Source organism: Canis lupus, chromosome 15 (assembly GCF_011100685.1).
Source record: "Canis lupus familiaris isolate Mischka breed German Shepherd chromosome 15, alternate assembly UU_Cfam_GSD_1.0, whole genome shotgun sequence".
NCBI lineage: Eukaryota > Metazoa > Chordata > Mammalia > Carnivora > Canidae > Canis > Canis lupus.
The window spans coordinates 20,052,299-20,072,605 of record NC_049236.1 but is presented as its reverse complement, the minus strand read 5'-3'; the positions used below and the strand labels follow the sequence as shown (position 1 = coordinate 20,072,605).

The 20,307-nt window shown below is 39.0% G+C and overlaps 2 long non-coding RNA genes across 8 annotated transcripts in view; one reads left to right on the top strand and one right to left on the bottom strand.

Annotated features, from left to right (window-relative positions):
- The window catches only part of LOC119877029, a 183,235-nt gene extending 165,728 nt beyond the window's left edge, over positions 1-17,507 (bottom strand). For all 7 annotated transcript variants that reach the window (XR_005370384.1, XR_005370380.1, XR_005370379.1 and 4 more), the window contains exons 1-2: positions 16,984-17,507; positions 8,333-8,404 (exon numbers count right to left, since the gene is read on the bottom strand). This is a non-coding gene — a long non-coding RNA (uncharacterized LOC119877029). The remainder of the gene's footprint in view (positions 1-8,332; positions 8,405-16,983) is intronic.
- On the top strand, positions 17,335-19,906 carry LOC111099016. The gene is made up of 3 exons (XR_005370386.1): positions 17,335-17,646; positions 17,817-17,853; positions 19,335-19,906. It is a non-coding gene; the product is annotated as an uncharacterized LOC111099016 (long non-coding RNA).
- Positions 19,907-20,307: the final 401 nt, after the last annotated feature.

The window sequence follows — 20,307 nt, the reverse complement described above, 5'->3', positions numbered from 1 at the left end:
TCCATTACTTTATGTATATCAAGCATAGCAGCAAAACAAAAATCCCATGTATTTAACTTTTTTATTTTTAGGGTTTTTTTGTTTGTTTGGTTTGGTTTGGTTTTTTGCTTTTGTGATTCTTTTTTTTTTTTTTTTTTTTTTTTTTTTTTTGATACTTGCCTAACATGCATGTGCTGTAAAAATAGTTAACAGGGAAATAACTTGAGATGATGGCTAGCTTTGTTTAATGTCTTATGAAATTTTCATGAACAATCCAAGCATAATTGTTAAGAACACGTGTATTAAGTTCATGTAAGTGGAATGAAAGTTTTATGAATGGACTTTTCAACTACTTTCTCTACAGCTCTTCATGTAAATTAGTTTCTTGGTTCTGAAACTTCTTTAAAGGAAATTGTACATTTTTGGAAATTTATTCCTTATTCCCTCTTGGCAGCTAATGGGCTTTTACCAAGTTTAAATACAAAGTTTATCATAACAAAATACTACTAATATAACTACTACTGTTCCCAACCATGTCCCATATTCCTCCCCTACCCTGGGAAAAAAAAAAAAAAGCTTTTTTTCAGAGACAGGGGATTGACTGGAAAAAAGTAATGTGTTCCATTTAAAATTTTGGTATATGGTATTTCCTAACTTAGGAAGCCACAATGTTCTTGGCCCATCATGACATTGGGTAGCATTAACTAAGTTTTGTGCTTCCAAATCACTTTTGTTTTTAAGAATTTCTTGATATTGTTATAGCCTGCCTTCAATTTTGATCCTTTATTCTTTCTGTCAGGTGCACAGGATTACCTTTTTTAGCCTTCTGTTCTTGTCACCAACCATTCCTACTTGGTGGCCATGTACTTGGATAAAAGGCTGCATGATCTTTCTGGCTCCACTCAATGTCTAAGGATACCTTGCTTCCTTTGCTTGCATCCCACAAACTATTTCCCTCATCCTATTTACTGCAGCAAATCTCTCCTTAGTTGATGAGATTGTGTTTATCTCCTTGTAAGCCCTACCTATCCTGAAAGGTCATTGTCTGCCTTTAAAATCCTTCCTCTTCCTCTCTTTAAATAATGATGGGGCTAAGTTATACCCAAAGCTCACCCTACAGACTATTTCCTCAGTACCTTGCAGAAAACACCAAACAAAAATACCATTTTAAAAGAGGTGTATTTTTTTTCTTTTAGAATGTAAGCTCCACAAGAGCAGGAACAATGTTTTCTGTATGTTCTATTGTGCCTAGTACACTGTAAATGCTCAATAAATATTGATGATGGGAGGCAGTGAGTCTTGATGATAAGGTTGAGAAACTGAAATCCCAAATACAAAAAAAAATGTCTAACGAGTATTTGAATATCATAGACTTCTTTGATTTACAATTTTATAAAATTTGAAAATTGTTCTTTCTACTTTACCATATTTCTATGGAGAACAATTCCACTTAATTCTGGCTATTTTTACAGTCTCTAGACATGTATCTATCATTGCTATAATCATTGTTTTATAGTGATACATACATGATCTCTAGTGATATATATATATATATACTTTTATTCTCCTCTATTCTTATATATTTTATTCATCTCCTTCATTAGATCACAACTGTCTTTGATGGAAATCATATCTACTGCTATTTCTTTTGACACTTTGCACAAAACCTCACAAAACGATATGCCCATTGTAGCAACTTAATAAACATTGGCTCATTGCCTGAAGGAAGCAATTGACAACTCAGTCATGAAGAATTCACAGTGGTGCATAAATTTATCAATTTATTTTTTACATTCCCGTGAGAGGTGATGCACCAAAATACTTTCTAATCTTAGGTGAGATCCTCTTGGTAATCAGAAAAGAAAAGGGAAAAAAATGTCACTTACATTCGTGGCTGTCTAATTTTGTGATAACAGGCTTTTCAGTGCATAGAAACTAAACTGCATGAATGAAAATGGAAAAGGATGTGTCTGATTGTGTGGGTTTCTTTAATTTGCTCCTTAAATTACTACCTAGATTTGGAATATTTGATGTCAATTTAGGAGACATATATTAACAACCATACTTCATTCGCACCCCCCTTTGGCACCATTTGTTTTTTTTTTTTTTTTTTTTTTTTTTTTTTAATTTTTTTTTATTTTTATTTATTTATGATAGTGAGAGAGAGAGAGAGAGGCAGAGACACAGGCAGAGGGAGAAGCAGGCCCCATGCAGGGAGCCCGACGTGGGACTCGATCCCGGGTCTCCAGGATCGCGCCCTGGGCCAAAGGCAGGCGCCAAACCACTGCGCCACCCAGGGATCCCTGTTTTTTTTTTTAATTTATTTTTTATTGGTGTTCAATTTACTAACATACAGAATAACCCCCAGTGCCTGTCATCCATTCACTCCCACCCCCCACCCTCCTCCCCTTCTACCACCCCTAGTTCGTTTTCCAGAGTTAGGAGTCTTTATGTTCTGTCTCCCTTTCTGATATTTCCCACAAATTTCTTCTCCCTTCCCTTATATTCCCTTTCACTATTATTTATATTCCCCAAATGAATGAGACCATATAATGTTTGTCCTTCTCCCATTGACTTACTCCACTCAGCATAATACCCTCCAGTTCCATCCACGTTGAAGCAAATGGTGGGTATTTGTCATTTCTAATGGCTCAGTAATATTCCATTGTATACATAAACCACATCTTCTTTATCCACTCATCTTTCGTTGGACACCGAGGCTCCTTCCACAGTTTGGCTATTGTGGCCATTGCTGCTAGAAACATCAGGGTGCAGGTGTCCTGGCGTTTCATTGCATCTGTATCTTTGGGGTAAATCCCCAACAGTGCAATTGCTGGGTCGTAGGGCAGGTCTATTTTTAACTCTTTGAGGAACCTCCACACAGTTTTCCAGAGTGGCTGCACCAGTTCACATTCCCACCAACAGTGTAAGAGGGTTCCCTTTTCTCCACATCTTCTCCAACATTTGTGGTTTCCTGTCTTGTTAATTTTCCCCATTCTCACTGGTGTGAGGTGGGATATCATTGTGGTTTTGATTTGTATTTCCCTGATGGCAAGTGATGCAGAGCATTTCTCATGTGCATGTTGGCCATGTCTATGTCTTCCTCTGTGAGATTTCTGTTCATGTCTTTTGCCCATTTCATGATTGGATTGTTTGTTTCTTTGGTGTTGAGTTTAATAAGTTCTTTATAGATCTTGGAAACTAGCCCTTTATCTGATATGTCATTTGCAAATATCTTCTCCCATTCTGTAGGTTGTCTTTTAGTTTTGTTGACTGTATCCTTTGCTGTGCGAAAGCTTCTTATCTTGATGAAGTCCCAATAGTTCATTTTTGCTTTTGTTTCTTTTGCCTTCGTGGATGTATCTTGCAAGAAGTTACTGTGGCCGAGTTCAAAAAGGGTGTTGCCTGTGTTCTCCTCTAGGATTTTGATGAAATCTTGTCTCACATTTAGATCTTTCATCCATTTTGAGTTTATCTTTGTGTATGGTGAAAGAGAGTGGTCTAGTTTCATTCTTCTGCATGTGGATGTCCAATTTTCCCAGCACCATTTATTGAAGAGACTGTCTTTCTTCCAATGGATAGTCTTTCCTCCTTTATCGAATATTAGTTGACCATAAAGTTCAGGGTCCACTTCTGGGTTCTCTATTCTGTTCCATTGATCTATGTGTCTGTCTTTGTGCCAGTACCACACTGTCTTAATGACCACAGCTTTGTAGTACAACCTGAAATCTGGCATTGTGATGCCCCTAGATATGGTTTTCTTTTTTTTTTTTTTTTTTTTTTTTTTTTTTTTTTTTTTTAAAGTGGTTTTCTTTTTTAAAATTCCCCTGGCTTATTTGGGGTCTTTTCTGATTCCACACAAATCTTAAAATAATTTGTTCTAACTCTCTGAAGAAAGTCCATGGTATTTTGATAGGGATTGCATTAAACGTGTATATTGCCCTGGGTAACATGGACATTTTCACAATATTAATTCTGCCAATCCATGAGCATGGAATATTTTTCCATCTCTTTGTGTCTTCCTCAATTTCTTTCAGAAGTGTTCTATAGTTTTTAGGGTATAGATCCTTTACCTCTTTGGTTAGGTTTATTCCTAGGTATCTTATGCTTTTGGGTGCAATTGTAAATGGGATGGACTCCTTAATTTCTCTTTCTTCAGTCTCATTGTTAGTGTATAGAAGTGCCACTGACTTCTGGGCATTGATTTTGTATCCTGCCACGCTACCGAATTGCTGTATGAGTTCTAGCAATCTTGGGGTGGAGACTTTTGGGTTTTCTATGTAGAGTATCATGTCATCGGCGAAGAGGGAGAGTTTGACTTCTTCTTTGCCAATTTGAATGCCTTTAATGTCTTTTTGTTGTCTGATTGCTGAGGCTAGGACTTCCCGTACTATGTTGAACAGCAGTGGTGAGAGTGGACATCCCTGTCTTGTTCCTGATCTTAGGGGAAAGGCTCCCAGTACTTCCCCATTGAGAATAATATTTGCTGTGGGCTTTTCATAGATGGCTTTTAAGATGTCGAGGAATGTTCCCTCTATCCCTACACTCTGAAGAGTTTTGATCAGAAATGGATGCTGTATTTTGTCAAATGCTTTCTCTGCATCTAATGAGAGGATCATATGGTTCTTGGTTTTTCTCTTGCTGATATGATGAATCACATTGATTGTTTTACGGGTGTTGAACCAGCCTTGCGTCCCGGGGATAAATCCTACTTGGTCATGGTGAATAATTTTCTTAATGTACTGTTGGATCCTATTGGCTAGTAACTTGTTGAGAATTTTTGCATCCATGTTCATCAGGGATATTGGTCTGTAATTCTCCTTTTTGGTGGGGTCTTTGTCTGGTTTTGGAATTAAGGTGATGCTGGCCTCATAGAACGAATTTGGAAGTACTCCATCTCTTTCTATCTTTCCAAACAGCTTTAGGAGAATAGGTATGTTTCTTCTTTAAACGTTTGATAGAATTCCCCTGGGAAGCCATCTGGCCCTGGACTTTTGTGTCTTGGGAGGTTTTTGATGACTGCTTCAATTTCATCCCTGGTTATTGGCCTGTTCAGGTTTTCTATTTCTTCCTGTTCCAGTTTTGGTAGTTTGTGGCTTTCCAGGAATGCGTCCATTTCTTCTAGATTGCCTAATTTATTGGTGTATAGCTGTTCATAATATGTTTTTAAAATCGTTTGTATTTCCTTGGTGTTGGTAGTGATCTCTCCTTTCTCATTCATGATTTTATTAATTTGAGTCTTCTCTCTCTTCTTTTTAATAAGGTCGGCTAATGGTTTATCATCTTATTAATTCTTTCAAAGAACCAACTCCTGGTTCTGTTGATCTGTTCCACAGTCTCGATTTCGTTGAGTTCTGCTCGAATCTTTATTAACTCTCTTCTTCTCCTGGGTGTAGGATCTATTTGCTGTTTTTTCTCTAGCTCCTTTATGTGTAAGGTTAGCTTTTGTATTTGAGTTCTTTCCAGTTTTTGAATGGATGCTTGTATTGCAATGTATTTCCCCCTTAGGACTGCTTTTGCTGCATCCCAAAGATTTTGAACGGTTGTATCTTCATTCTCATTAGTTTCCATGAATCTTTTTAATTCTTCCTTAATTTCCTGGTTGACCCTTTCATCTTTTAGCAGGATGGTCCTTAACCTCCACATGTTTGAGGTCCTTCCAAACTTCTTGTTGTGATTTAGTTCTAATTTCAAGGCATTATGGTCTGAGAATATGCAGGGGACGATCCCAATCTTTTGGTATTGGTTCAGACCCGATTTGTGACCCAGCTTGTGGTCTATTCTGGAGAAAGTTCCATGTGCACTTGAGAAGAATGTGTATTCAGTTGAGTTTGGATGTAAAGTTCTGTAGATATCTGTGAAATCCATCTGGTCCAGTGTATCATTTAAAGCTCTTGTTTCTTTGGAGATGTTGTGCTTAGAAGACCTATCGAGTATAGAAAGAGTTAGATTGAAGTCACCAAGTATAAGTATATTATTATCTAAGTATTTCTTCACTTTGGTTATTAATTGATTGATATATTTGGCAGCTCCCACATTCGGGGCATATATATTGAGGATTGTTAAGTCCTCTTGTTGGATAGATCCTTTAAGTATGATATAGTGTCCCTCTTCATCTCTCACTACAGTCTTCGGGGTAAATTTTAGTTTATCTGATATAAGGATGGCTACCCCTGCTTTCTTTTGAGGACCATTTGAATGGTAAATGGTTCTCCAACCTTTTATTTTCAGGCTGTGGGTGTCCTTCTGTCTAAAATGAGTCTCTTGTAGACAGCAAATAGATGGGTCCTGCTTTTTTATCCAGTCTGAAACCCTGCGCCTTTTGATGGGGTCATTAAGCCTGTTCAAGTTCAGAGTTACTATTGAGAGATATGAGTTTAGTGTCACCATGATATCTATTCAGTCCTTGTTTTTGTGGATTGTTCCACTGAACTTCTTCCTAAAGGGGAATTTTAAGAGTCCCCCTTAAAATTTCTTGCAGAGCTGGTTTGGAGGTCACATATTCTTTCAGTTCCTGCCTGTCTTGGAAGCTCTTTATCTCTCCTTCCATTTTGAATGAGAGCCTTGCTGGATAAAGTATTCTTGGTTGCATGTTCTTCTCATTTAGGACCCTGAATATATCCTGCCAGCCCTTTCTGGCCTGCCAGGTCTCTGTGGAGAGGTCTGCTGTTACCCTAATACTCCTCCCCATAAAAGTCAGGGATTTCTTGTCTCTTGCTGCTTTAAGGATCTTCTCCTTATCTTTGGAATTTGCAAGCTTAACTATTTGATGTCGAGGTGTTGAACGGTTTTTATTGATTTTAGGGGGGGATCTCTCTATTTCCTGGATCTGAATGCCTGTTTCCCGTCCCAGATTAGGAAAGTTTTCAGCTAGGATTTGTTCAAATACATATTCTGGCCCTCTGGCCCTTTTGGTGCCCTCGGGAACCCCAATTAAACATAGGTTTTTCTTCCTCAGGCTGTTTATTTCCCTTAATCTATCTTCATGGCCTTTTAATTGTTTGTCTCTTTTTTCCTCAGTTTCCCTCTTTGCCATCAACTTGTCTTCTATGTCACTCACTCGTTCTTCCACCTCGTTAACCCTCGTCGTTAGGACTTCGAGTTTGGATTGCATCTCATTCAATTGATTTTTAATTTCTGCCTGATTAGCTCTATATTCTGCAGTCATGAAGTCTCTTGAGTCCTTTATGCTTTTTTCTAGAGCCACCAGTAGCTGTATAATAGTGCTTCTGCATTGGCTTTCTGACATTGAGTTGTAATCCAGATTTTGTAACTCTGTGGGAGAGAGGACTGTTTCTGATTCTTTCTTTTGAGGTGAGGTTTTCCTTCTAGTCATTTTGCTCAGTGCAGGGTGGCCAAAAGCAAGTTGTATTGGGAAAAGGAGAAAAAGAGAGAGAGAGAAAGAAGGAAAGAAAAGACAAAAAAAAAGAAAAAAGAAAAAAAAGAAGAAAAAAGAGAAAGAAAAAGAAAGAAAGGAAAAAAAGGGTGGGGGAAGGAAACAAATCAAAAAGCAAAAAACAACAACAACAACAAAAACAAAACAAAACAAAACAAAAAAACCACCGGGGAGTATCTTCTGATTCTGTGTACTTTAAGTCCCTTGACTTCCCCTGGAACTTGTCCGTCTAGCTGGTGTTCTGGGGGAGGGGCCTGTTGTGCTGATTTTCAGGTGTTAGCAGTTGGGGGAGCTGCTGTGCCCCTGCCTGGTGCAGGGCTCAGTGGGGGTTGTTTACCCCGTGAGTCCCCAGGAGGAACAACCCCAGTAGCGGCGGCCAGCTCTGCAGCCCTGGATTCAGCCCCCGCAGGAACTCCAGAGCTCTCGGTCTGCAGGGCCTGGAGGCTCCGGGGCGGGGCCGCTGATCTGCTCAGCTGGGGCAGGAGCGTCCTTGCTGTCCTGGGCCCTCCCGGCCTCTGCCTGTCCCGGGGGAGGCCGGATCCTGGGCTGTGTCCCGGCGCCCTGTGCTCCAGGGCCTGCGCTTGGTTTCGGGCTCCCAGCCGCACAGCCCCCTCCGCGGAGCCGCCGCACGAGCCCCTCCGAGCTGCTCCCAGAGCGCACAGCCCCAACAACCATACTTCATAAGAGAAGAAAAACATTTCCTAAGATAATACAAAAATGCAAAACAACATTTGTTTGAAGATGGATGGGCTTTGAATCTGGATATTCCTGAGTTTAGATCTCGGTTCTGCATTTATTCATGGTGTGACCTTGCATAGGTAACTTACCCTCTCAGAGACTTGATTACCCCAACTGTAAGAGAGGAATAAAAAAACCCTACACGTAGCATTGATATGAGGACTCAATGAATTAGAACCTGTAAAATGTCAAGTACTGCTAGCATGAACAAATGCCTACCTAATGTTCTTCTTAAATCTTCTTCCATAAAATCTCTCCTTTTGTTACAGATGGTAGTTGCTGGAAAGGTAGCTGATGAGGGGAAGAAATATATAAATGATTAGATAGTCGCTGCAACAGGTAGCAATCCTCCCACACCAATTTCTCCTCTCCTGCCACTCCACCTCCTCACTGTAGGCAAGGTTCATTAGCAACAGCAATCTCCTCAAAAAATCAAGCTTAGGGATGCCTGGGTGGCTCAGTTCCTTAAGTGTCTGCTTTCAGCTCAGGTCATGATCCCAGGATTATGGGATCCAGCAGAGAGCTTGCCTCTCCCTTTCCCCCTTCCTCTGCCTGTAGCTCTGCCTACTTGTGCGCGTGCGCTCTTTCTCTGTCAAATAAATAAATAAAATCTTAAAAACAAAACAAAACAAACCCAAACTGTTAAGGGCCCTGCACAACATTTATCTGCCTAGTTTTCCTCTTTCCCCATAACTTTCATTCTTAAATGGAAGATAAGGTTATGACATCTGCTCACCAAAATCTTCAATAACCATTAGAGACTTGTCAGTCCCAAGTCTGGTCAATGCATCCTACCAGTCTCTCCCTGCTGCAGGTCCTCACGCAGTCCACCAGAACTCTGACCTTACAGCGTAGCTCTGGTGCTATCTTTCCCATGTAAAGAACACTCTGGCACTCCCCATTTTGTAAAGTTGAACTACTTACTATGGTTCTTGTGACTTTCCATAACTAAAACCCACCTGCCTATCTACTCTTTTCTCTTGATACATCTTGTCATGAGATCAAAGAGTTGTTGGTAAGTCCTGGACATGTCCTAAACCACATGCCTTAACTATTACTGTTCTTTCCACTTGATATGTCCATTTCCACTTTCAACCATTAAAATCCTAACCTTTCTATAAAATACAATGAACACATCTTACTATTTTTGGTTTAACCTATCTTAAACTTTCTCATCCCTTCTTCCTTATCTGAACACCAACTCAACATTCAAGTTCCAAATGTGGAAGCCATTTTCTCTTTGAAGCCCTCTACAACCTTCCCACCTCCATAACCTCAAGTAGAAGTGACCACCTGACACATATTCCCCTACGGGTCTCCCTCCATCACAGTGCTAGTCTCACTTACCCATATTTCCCCCATTTACACCCCAGGGACCTCTGAAATGCCCAATCAAAACAACATCAAGGTTGGAAACTGCTGCTCTACATACGAAAATTGACTAAAATTACTCAAGTTTGAAAAATACCTCATGAAAATCCCACCTTAAGGTTACAAGTATTAGTTTTTCAAAAGACTGCCCATGGGAAATATTGGATAGAAAGAAATCTTAAATATCTTCATCCAAATATGAGACTGAAGCCAGAAGGAATATGAACAAACAGGACAAAAGACAAGAAAGAGGGCATACGCATTTGGGAAAGATTAAAACTAATACATACTGCACTCAGCAAACTTTTTTGACTGTAGACTATATTCAGAGCTCTGTGCAAAAAGTTATTTTAAGAGCCTAGGGATTATGATGATGTCAGATCTGAGAGCCTTATTTTTTTTTTTTTTTTAATAAAGGCAGACTGCCACACGCAGCACCTCATCTGGATGTGTCTGGAGTCTGGGAAGCTTCATTCACAGACTCCAGAACAAATGTGCTCCCTACAAATGAACCTTGAGAGCTTGTTTGGAGGTTCTGACACAGCTACTCCAACACCCTCCACTGAAGAACAGTCCTCTTTTTTCAGGGAAGATTGTCCTCTTTGACCAATCGTTGGGAAGGTCACACATGGAGCAGTGAGAGAGGAAGGGGACACCCACCTAGCCAGCCAGAGGGGCCAAATCAGCCCTGGTGATCGATGGAGTGACAGACGTCACAACCAGATTGCCCTCACATCTGAGAGACATTTCTTTAGAGAGAGAGAGAGATGGGGGAGGTTGAGGGGGCATGTGCACAAGAGAGAGACTCTTAAACAGCCTCCACACCTAGCACAGAGCCCAGTGCGGGGCTCAGTCTCACCCTGAGATCCTGCTCTGAGCCAAAATCAAGAGTCTGGCACTTCACAGAATGAACCACCCAGGTGCCTCCCTAGAGACATTTCTGAGCCTAGAATCAACATGAATTGGTGACTGAACATGAAGTGGAGGGTATGTGAGAGGGAGTAATCAGAGATGACTCAGAAAGCAAGAGGAGGAGGATAGTGCAGTCACTAACCAAGATAAGGAAACACAGAGCAAAGAGAAAAATGGTATGGAATATATAATGGAGTGTGTCGATGGGAGAAGGGGGGTTCCAGAGGCCACAATGGAAAGAGGGGCAATCAGTAAGACAAGGGCCAGGCAGGTGAGGTCAGCATGGATCGAGATGAAATGGCAGTGAGAGTTTGGGAAAGGATGGCAGGCCAAGGAAGGCGTCCTTGCCTTCTGGCTGATAATCCTGAGTCACAGAAGAGTCAGAAAATTATCTCAGGGCCTGGAGGGACGTGGTAATGATGGAATAGGACAATGCATCCGAGTCTGGTTCCAATACTCCAAGTGGGACTCTGATTTCACAGTTCTACAGCGTCCTCCTAAAAATACTTTCCTAGATGCCTTATCCTGGAGGAACTCTCACAGTGGTTCAACTTCATGGAATCACTGCTTGGGGCGTAAGACATAATCAAAGGTATCGGGCTTTCAAACTGTGCTCTGCAAAGCCCTAAGGACTTCATGGAGGGGCAGCAGGGTCCAAAGAACGCTGAAGAGATTGAGGTCTGAGTACCTACCCTCATCCAGTGAGATATCCTCTGAATTTGTTTTACATGGGGGCTTCTCAGAAACAGGTCCCTACTAAAAAGAATTCTACAGTTAAGAAAAAAAAGTTTTTTTTTAAAAAAAAGAAAAATATTTAGAATTAACTGAAGTGTCTTAATCAATAATGAATTATAACTTAAGTAATTTGTTATGCATCATAAAGCAATGTGGTTTATAAATTTTCCATAAACTACAGTGGATTTAAGAGTATCCCATTAATAATGTCACTCTCACTGACATTTCCAGCTGCATTTTTGAGTGAGAGAAAAAAAGAATAATGATATTACTAGTGTAGTAGGAATTTCACAAAATCCAGCTATATTCATGGGACTGTGTTATTGATATGAAAGTTCTCCTTCGTTAAGTATTGATGGGAATAAATGTTGACAACTGGTGATTTCGTGATATCCAAAGCCCTTAATACCTGTAGAATATTCAATTCACCCACTTCCAATCCAGAACCAGGGAAGAACAAATGACTCACTGAAGGCTCAGAGAGTGGTGTCCTTTCTAAGGCCCAAAAGTCAGACCTGTGGACACCCTTATACAAAGGGGTTTCATGTAAACATTTCATAGCGATAATGATTCAAACAAGGCTAAAACCTATTCAGAAAAGCCAAATCAGAGCAAGAGCATTACATCTAGCAAGGAGAAAGGGAGGAGCAAATAATTGAAGTATGAGTCAGGGTGGTGAGGAAGGAGACTGACTCAAAGCAAATTCAGGCCCTTAGATGTGTGGAGCGTGGGAATGCCAAGCTTTTAGGCATTAGCCGGGGCAGGCAAATGGATGCTTGAGTCCACCTCAAAGAGCATTTACTTCTTTAAGCCTCAGCAACAATGGCTTTTTAAAACTATGCCTCAACTCAGATAAGAACACATGGGAAGCTTCAAATAAGCAGAAGAGAAAAATACACTTTATAAGATTTGATTAACAGTATGGTTTCACAAGACCCTCAGCTACAACTGTCTGTGAAAATCATAAAATATTTACTGGTGTATCTTATTTAGGGTCGTGTTTCCACATGTACTGTCTCAGCCCATCTTCTAGGCGTGATGAGATTTGCAAAGTGAATAAAGACTGGATGTAGGGAACAGTCGGGGGAAGGGGGGAAGGGGTGCCTGGCTACTGGGACTTGAAACTGAACTTTGCTGACAAGATACAAATTTAAAAACCAGAAACAGCATCTTCGGAGCAAGTCATTGTATACGATATAAACAGAGTTCCCTGGGAATGCAATTGTTAGAGGGCATAATGCAGTGATAAAGCAAAGACAGAGAGAGCAGTTTTAACTACAGGCAGTAACCATAGGAGAGGAGTGCTCTAGAGCACTAAAGAGATAGAATTGGACACAATGGATAGACCAACACTCATTTAACTCCAGATTTAGAGTAGAAGTTGATCAAGCTTGTTAGTAAGATCCAATGTTAGTAAGATCCAAGACACCAGGACCTGCCTGTCACTTCAATAAACTCTTGTTCCTCTTTGTCATATCTCCTTCATTCATATGCTTGGCAACAAAAATATTATAATAATTTATATCATCAATAATAATAAATAGAATATTTAGAATAAATAGAATAATAAATAGAATAAATAGAATAATATAGAATAAGTAATTTCATTTAACAGTCATAATAAGCCAACCAGTGTCATTAGGAATAATGGTGCCAACAGGTATCTTTAACTTTCTCTTTCTTTCTCTCTCTCAGCCACTCTCCATTGTTTGATATGAAAAGCTGACTTTTTTGAAATGTGCTAGGCCAACTCACTATAAATTCCCCTTCCAATCAGCTTGCCAGCACAAGCCACCTCTAAATAGAAATTCTGAAACAATCTCTGGTTATTATCCCCACACATGAGGAGTTAAGACTGAAAAGTTAGGTGATATGCTCAAGGTCACATTGCCAGGATTCAAATCCAAGTGCTCTGACCACAGATACACTGGAACTGGAAGACTCAGAAACCTATTCCAGTAGCCATGTGGTTTGCCCTCATGAATCTGGTAGGTCATTCATCCCCACTCAAGCAACAGGCATCCCCTGAAATGCAGTGGTCAGCTGTTACTCATTCTTGTGACTCAGCTTCCCTTCATCTCAGCACCTGTTGACTGTGTTCTCCCTCTATCACTGCTACTACTCTTGCTGTGCCTCACCTTAAAAATTCCCAAAAAGTGAGGATCCACTATAGTTGGTAGGTCATTATCCAAAATGGAACCCTCCTATAGTATGTTAAAAAACATTTGAGGAAAGCCTCTGATGTGAAAGAGATAAAACAAACAGATGGAAGAAAGCAAATTGGAAAAACTCTGCAGTGAGAAGAAAAGCTCAAAATGTATTAATATACTCACAGAAATAAAGAGAAAAATATATCCAAGAACCAATAGGATGGATTTTTTAAAAGGCTATTTGGAAATAAAAGAGTTCTTGAAAAAAATTTTTTAAGATGATAGTAGAGTTAGAGTGAATAAGCCAACAGTGGAAATAAAATGAAATACTAAAAAAAAAAAAAATCCAATTAATCCAAAAGAAGGCAGAAAATATGAAAAATAACCAATGACTAAATGGGACAAACAAAAAGTCAATGGTAAAATGGTCAATTAAACCCAACCAGATAGATAAATGCATTACATGAAAATGGTCTAACCACTACAATTAAAAGGCAAAGGTTATCATCTGTATTGATTGGGAAAGAAAGATCCAAGTATATGTTGTGTACAAGAAGCCACTTTAAATGTAAAAATAGGTTTAAAGTAAAAGGATGAAAAAAGATGTATGATGAAAGCCAGCCAAGAGCACAAAAAATGTTTTGGTATAATTGAAGTGGTTCATATACTGATTAAACATACATTGTCAAAATTGACTAAACTGTTCACTTAAATGGGTGTGCTTTGTTGTATATAAATTATACACACCATATAGTTTAAACATCACCATGAAGCTGATGTTTAAAATTTTTTTAAATGATTGTAGAAATTAAAAACACAATAGAAATCCTGAAATAAATATTAAGCAAATCACTCAGAAATAGAAAAATACGGAATTGGTCTATAGTAGAACAATGATAGGAACATCAGAGAATTAATTCAGGAGATCCAACCTCATTAAATAGGGGTGTTCCAGAAGAACATGCAGAAAGAGGAAATAAAAATCAACTTCAGAAAATATGAACAGAATTGAAGGATGTGAGTTTCCAGGCTGAATGTCCAACAGGGTGGGTGAAAACAGACCCACATTAAGGTGCATTCTTGTAAAAATTCAGGCCACTAGGAAGAACAAATACAAAAAAAAAGCTTTCAGAGACCACAGGTTTTACACACAAACCATCAAAAATAATGATGGCATTTCAGCTTCTCATTAACAACAGCAGAAGCTGCGAAACAACAGAACGATGCCTTTAAAATTGCACAGGAAAATGGTTTGCCTCCTAGAATTTTGTATCCAACAAACTATCACTCCTGACTATAATTGAGTCTGAAGGTGGAATAAATACATTTTAAAATATGCAAGTCTCAAAAACTTTGCCGCTTATCCTTTCTTTCTCAGGCAGCTACTGATGGATGTTATCCGATAAAATGCCAGAGCAGATGAAGAAAAAGACTCAGAACTGAAGAACCAGAGGTTCCTACACAAGAAAGGAGAGGAAGGAAATACCAGGATAAGATCCAAGGACAGCTGGGCAGCAGGGATTGAAAGCAAGTTTTGAAAGCCACTGCCTAAATTTAAGTGAGTTAGAAGTTCCTGGGGAAGTTATTTCCCAAAGATGAAACTGATAGAATATCGGATGTGTTCATGAGAGATTTAGACAGCTGGGTGCGAATTGGGGCTTGAATTTGTGATAAACTCATTAAAAGAATAATCATCAACAAAAAAAAAAAAAAAAAGAATAATCATCAACAAAAAGATAATTATGAATTCCAGGAAAATCCCAATTTGTCCATAAAAATAATTATATTACATTACTCAAGTGTAACTAGCATTTGCATAGTTGTAGTTCTTTAAATGCATATAGATCCAATGAAATTTTTCAGTACTATGAAACTTTACTGAGAGGATGGCGGAATGGATGGATGGATGGATGGATGGTGTGTGTGTGTGTGTGTGTGTGTGTGTGTGTGTGTGTGTGATTGGGGTGGGCGAGGAGGGGAGGGAAAGAGAGCTAAGCCTTCACCTCCCATAGTCGGAAAGTAGTAGATAACATCTAAAACTGAAAAATTAAGAAGTAACAACCCATTAAAGTTATTGGTGCCTTTTCACAATGAGCCTTACAGAACTTTGTTTCTTTATACAATCTCAATGTAGCACTTCGATATAAGGAAAATTTTATTTTAAAAAAATATGGAAAAGCCTAAAAGATAGTTTTTAATAAGGCTAAAGCAAATTGGGAGAGCAGCAGTTAAAAAGATTTACAGGAGTGGATATCACATTGCTTCTCCCTGAATCCTTCATTCCTCCTTCCTGCTGAGTAGACGCATCACATAAAAATATGACTAGCGGTAGTAAAGTGAGGCCCTCACATAACTCGTTATATTATTTGTGAGACTGACACAGTCTCTCTCTGAAGAGCTCAGCTGTTGTACTGAGAATATTAAGCATGGAACATGTTAACGCTATGAAATTAAAAACAAGGGATGTGTATGGAAAGAGGAATGAGAATGAGAGATTACAAAGAGCAAATGAAATCAAATCTTCATTAGAAGATAATTAAGATCAAGCCCCTGAATAATTCTATAGCTTCCCCAGGACATTAATGATAGAAACTGGTAGTGTTATTAGTTTTCTCATGAACCATTCCCTCAAGAGGTCAGTATCCCCACTATTTATCACTTACATCTTTTGCTGTTCTGAAAACACTCAAATATGCTTTGACCATCTGAAGTTATCAAAAACCAACCTATGCCAGTTTACTAAGATTGCCTGAGTCTAGTTTGGGAAAATATATTATCAGAACTGCCTGTGGCTTAATCTCTCTGTTACTGGTGCTTTGCTCTGCTCTTTGGAAGGCCAAATAATAAGTTAAAATAATCTGGCCTGGCTCAGTCCTGCATTCCTGGAACTTTTCTTTCTGTTTTGCCCTTTACCAGACATTGGGTCATGAACTTGGGAAAGACTGGGAATACCTGGCTATAACATTAACTCTTTGGGCTCTAAGTTTGTCTACTATTGAATGGAACTGACTAAAAATCATTAGCCAGAGTCAAGAACATCTCCCCATTCTCATTATGAGTTGGTCTGTTTATCTCCTTAGAACTCCCTTTAAAAATTAAAAAAAAACAAAACACTATTTAAATAAATAAATAAATAGATAGATAGATAGATAGCAGGGCTTGAAAAAGAAAACAGTGATAACTAATTTTATCCTGACTTTAAAATATGAGAACAAAAATAAATAAATAAAAATAAAATAAAATAAAATACAAGAACAAAGAGAGTTTAATCAAAGAGGACCTGACATTAATTCCCTTTTATCACCCACTTTCTCCATGGTGACCATCATGTTAGACCCTTTATATAAAGTTATCTCTAATCATCAATATAATTCTTTATGGTAGCTATTATATCTGTAAATTACAAGTCGAGCACACCAAAGCTTTAAGTAACACAGTCTTCCCTAGAGCACCTGATGGGCCACAGAAGCAGCATCTTCAGCTGGAATCCCATCTTTCCATAATTATAATCTTCTACTGTAAGGAGGTCTGTCCTGGTAACAAAATTATACAAATCCCAAAGTTGTTGCAAGGATTAAATAAATAAAAAATAACAATACAACTGAAGCTCTGAGACCGATGCCCTAAACACATGTGTTTAATACACGTTGGCTGTTATTGAAATTATTGTCATTAGAGATTTAATAAGAATAGTAATCTTACCTTCCTTTCCTTTTTATTTCCTCTTGTCCTTTGGCCAAAAGGAAGTAAGAGATGCAATATGCCTTTAAATAGAAACAGATAGGTGGCTTCATGACTTAAAGAGATTTAATTAAATGTTCTTTCTCCAGGAGATCTTCTCTGTTGATCAGTACACAGGTCTGTAGGACAGAACCTGTTCTGAAAGTCATAATCTGGCTATTTATCCAGAATTACTACCCTGTACAAAATCTACTGTCCTGTCCGGTTTAGTTCTTTGGTAAGACTGCTACTGAAGTATTCATACTGCTTCCTGTGAGTTCCAGGGCCAGCATCATAAAGTGATGCTTATGACTCATTCCCTTCTCTCACCCACGTAGAGTAGAGGTGAGACCAAGATGAAGTTTGCATGGATTTCCAACACCCTTCCATTAGCTAACTCATAGCACAGTTCTACTTGGATAAAACAGCCACCACACTTCCAGAGGCTGTAGCAATCAGCTGCCTAAGTGCAATTATTCCCCTCAAGAGCCTCTCCTAATGTTACTTAAGCCCTCAACCAATCAGGCTTCATGCACTTATCTTACAGTTTTCCCTATGGGCTCCCTCCCACATTGTGACATATTTTTAACATTCATATAAATCTCCTCCCTTCATCCTCTCCCCACAAATACCAGCCAGTTGCAGGTGAGTTTTCTTTGTTCTCCTCACATGAGCTTCTCCATACCAGGGTCTTTAATTAAATCTTGACTGCCTTTCTGACTCAATCCCTTACCTCCCACCTCCAGGCTGTTAGTGGATTCACAGCTGCTGTAAGGCTCCTCATCTCCACCTCCTTCTCCCTCTCTCCTCTTTAGGCCTCTCTTGGAGTTTCTTCTAACAATGATGTGAGAAGTGAGTTCTTTGGTCTTCTCCTCAAGTGGCTGCCCATAGGAAAAATTAGAAAAGAAAAAAGAAAAAGCTCAGAATCTGGGAAACAATATTTCATTACTTATTACTCTAAACAAATACTTGCCTTAATCATGACAGTGCATAAATGAGTATAGATATAATTATTCCGTTATTAGAAAGGAACATTACAATAGTGCCTCTCATAAGACCCGCATGTGTGAACGTTCATCCATATATGAATCCATCCAATAAAAATACCTGATTTGCCTGCCATGTGCTAATCACTGTGGTAATGCCAGAGATACAAAAGGGAATCAGATGGAAAGTGGATTCAAGGAGGAAGGGCCAGACTAGGACCAAGGAAGCCAGGTAAGACAATAGTGCAATAGTGTAGTAGTACAGGCAAATAATGATAAGGTCCCAAAAGAACCCAAATAGGGGCAGTGGAGCTAGGAAGCAGGGCAGAGACACAAGATAAAAGGAGAGTATATCAGAAGGATTGTGGGCATTTTTTTAGAAGGATGTGGGTATTTTTTGTGTGCAAGATTCAGGGGGAAAAGAAACAAAAGTCTAGGGTGCCTTCAAGATTTCTGGATAAAAAAAAAAAAAAAAAGATTTCTGGATAAGACTAGGTACATGATGTTATCATTCCCTGTCAGAGCGCTAGGAAAAAATCAGTTTGGAGGGAAATAATGGATACATTTTGGAAACTGAGATACCTATGGCACATCAAGGTGCAGGTAACTACTAAGTATTTAGATTAAAGCTAGATATATAAGTCTGTTGGGTTAAATACTTGCCACAGAGTAGAATCTCAATGTCCTCAGTGGGTAGCAAAGGCTGTTTTATGAGAATATTCAGGGAGAATGGCTTGCAAGACAAAATTACCTTCACCTCAAGATACACTAAAATGTTTCCTTAGGAATGTAAACTATATTACATTGGCCTGTCACAGAACTGCTTTAACTAAATTGAATCTTATTCGGATGCCATTGTCTAAATGGAAGGTGTTTAGAAGATACAGACTCTGGGAACTCATGAGTTCATCTTCTGGAATGATGACATTGAAGATCTGATCCATACTCTTTGGAGGCCTCCTCATCCACCCCCGAGGGGAACTTTTGTTCCGTCTCATTCCACCCAAGACAAACGCTTGTTCCACAGTGTTTACTATGATATGTAGCAATGGTTGGATTTCTAAACAACTGGTACCCTACGGGCATTTTTGAATGCATGACCATGATGAGATCTCACCCTCTTCTCACTGATTTCTCAAAAGCTTAAGACTAAATTTAGGACTTACAGTGTAGTTAGCTCATTTCTCCTGGGTGATATTTTCTCTCTTATTTTTCTTTGTTCCTTCTGTCTCATACTGATTTTATGCTACTCAGTTGGATTTTCTCATATCCTTATTAGCAGTTTTAAATCATTCCTGAGACAAGATGTATTGTTTAGAAAGTATTTATTCATTTACCTCCCTTTAGACTTCATGAATCCTCAGCCTATAAATAGGAGTCACAGAAGAGAATGAGATGTCCAGAAAGCACACAAAAAGAACAGAAAAATTGATCATTCACATTTTAGAATGGAAACAAGAGTAGGAATTGGCAAAGGAGACTGGAAAGAAATCACGAGATGACCCTGAGAGAACTGTGCCAGAAAATCCAAAGAAGGAAAACCGACTACAGAGAATGAAATGCTGCGGAGATAAACCATAATGAAGTCTGAAAATAGTCCATTAGATCGGATAATTAGATGATGGCCAGAAATGGCAATTTCATTGACTTGGTGGAATCAGTTGCCCCACTCCTGAGGAATGAGTCAAAGAAGAAAATAAGGATAATCTTCCAGTTACAGAGTGAATATGTAACAGAAATAAAGGGCACAGCTATAAGGAATATGTTGATGATACACTAACTGCACTGTCTAGGGACAGAATGTGGCTACACTTGTTGTGAGCATCGCATAATGTATAGAGATGTGGAATCACTATGTTGTACACCTGAAACTGATGTAACATTGTGTGTCAACTACCCTCAAAATAAAAAAAGATGTTTTTAAAGATAATTCTCATGAGGCGTTTGACTCAGAAGTGAATAGGAGATATTAACAGACAGCTAGAGGTTGACTTGTGACTAGAGATGAAGTTGTTTTGTATATAAAGAGGGGATCCCTTGGGTAGCTCAGTGGTTGAGTGCCTGCCTTCAGCCCAGGGCATGGTCCTGGAGTCCCAGGATCGAGTCCCACATCGGGCTTCCTGCATGGAGCCTGCTTCTCCCTCTGCCTGTGTGTCTGCCTCTCTCCTCTGTCTCTCATGAATAAATAAATAAAATCTTAAAAAAAAAGGAAAGATTTGAGCATATTAAGACTGCAGGGAAGAACTGAATTAAAAGAATAGGAAAGTATGGGAAAGAGCAATATGAAGCAGTGCATCAGGTTTGGGTGACTAAAGCTTAG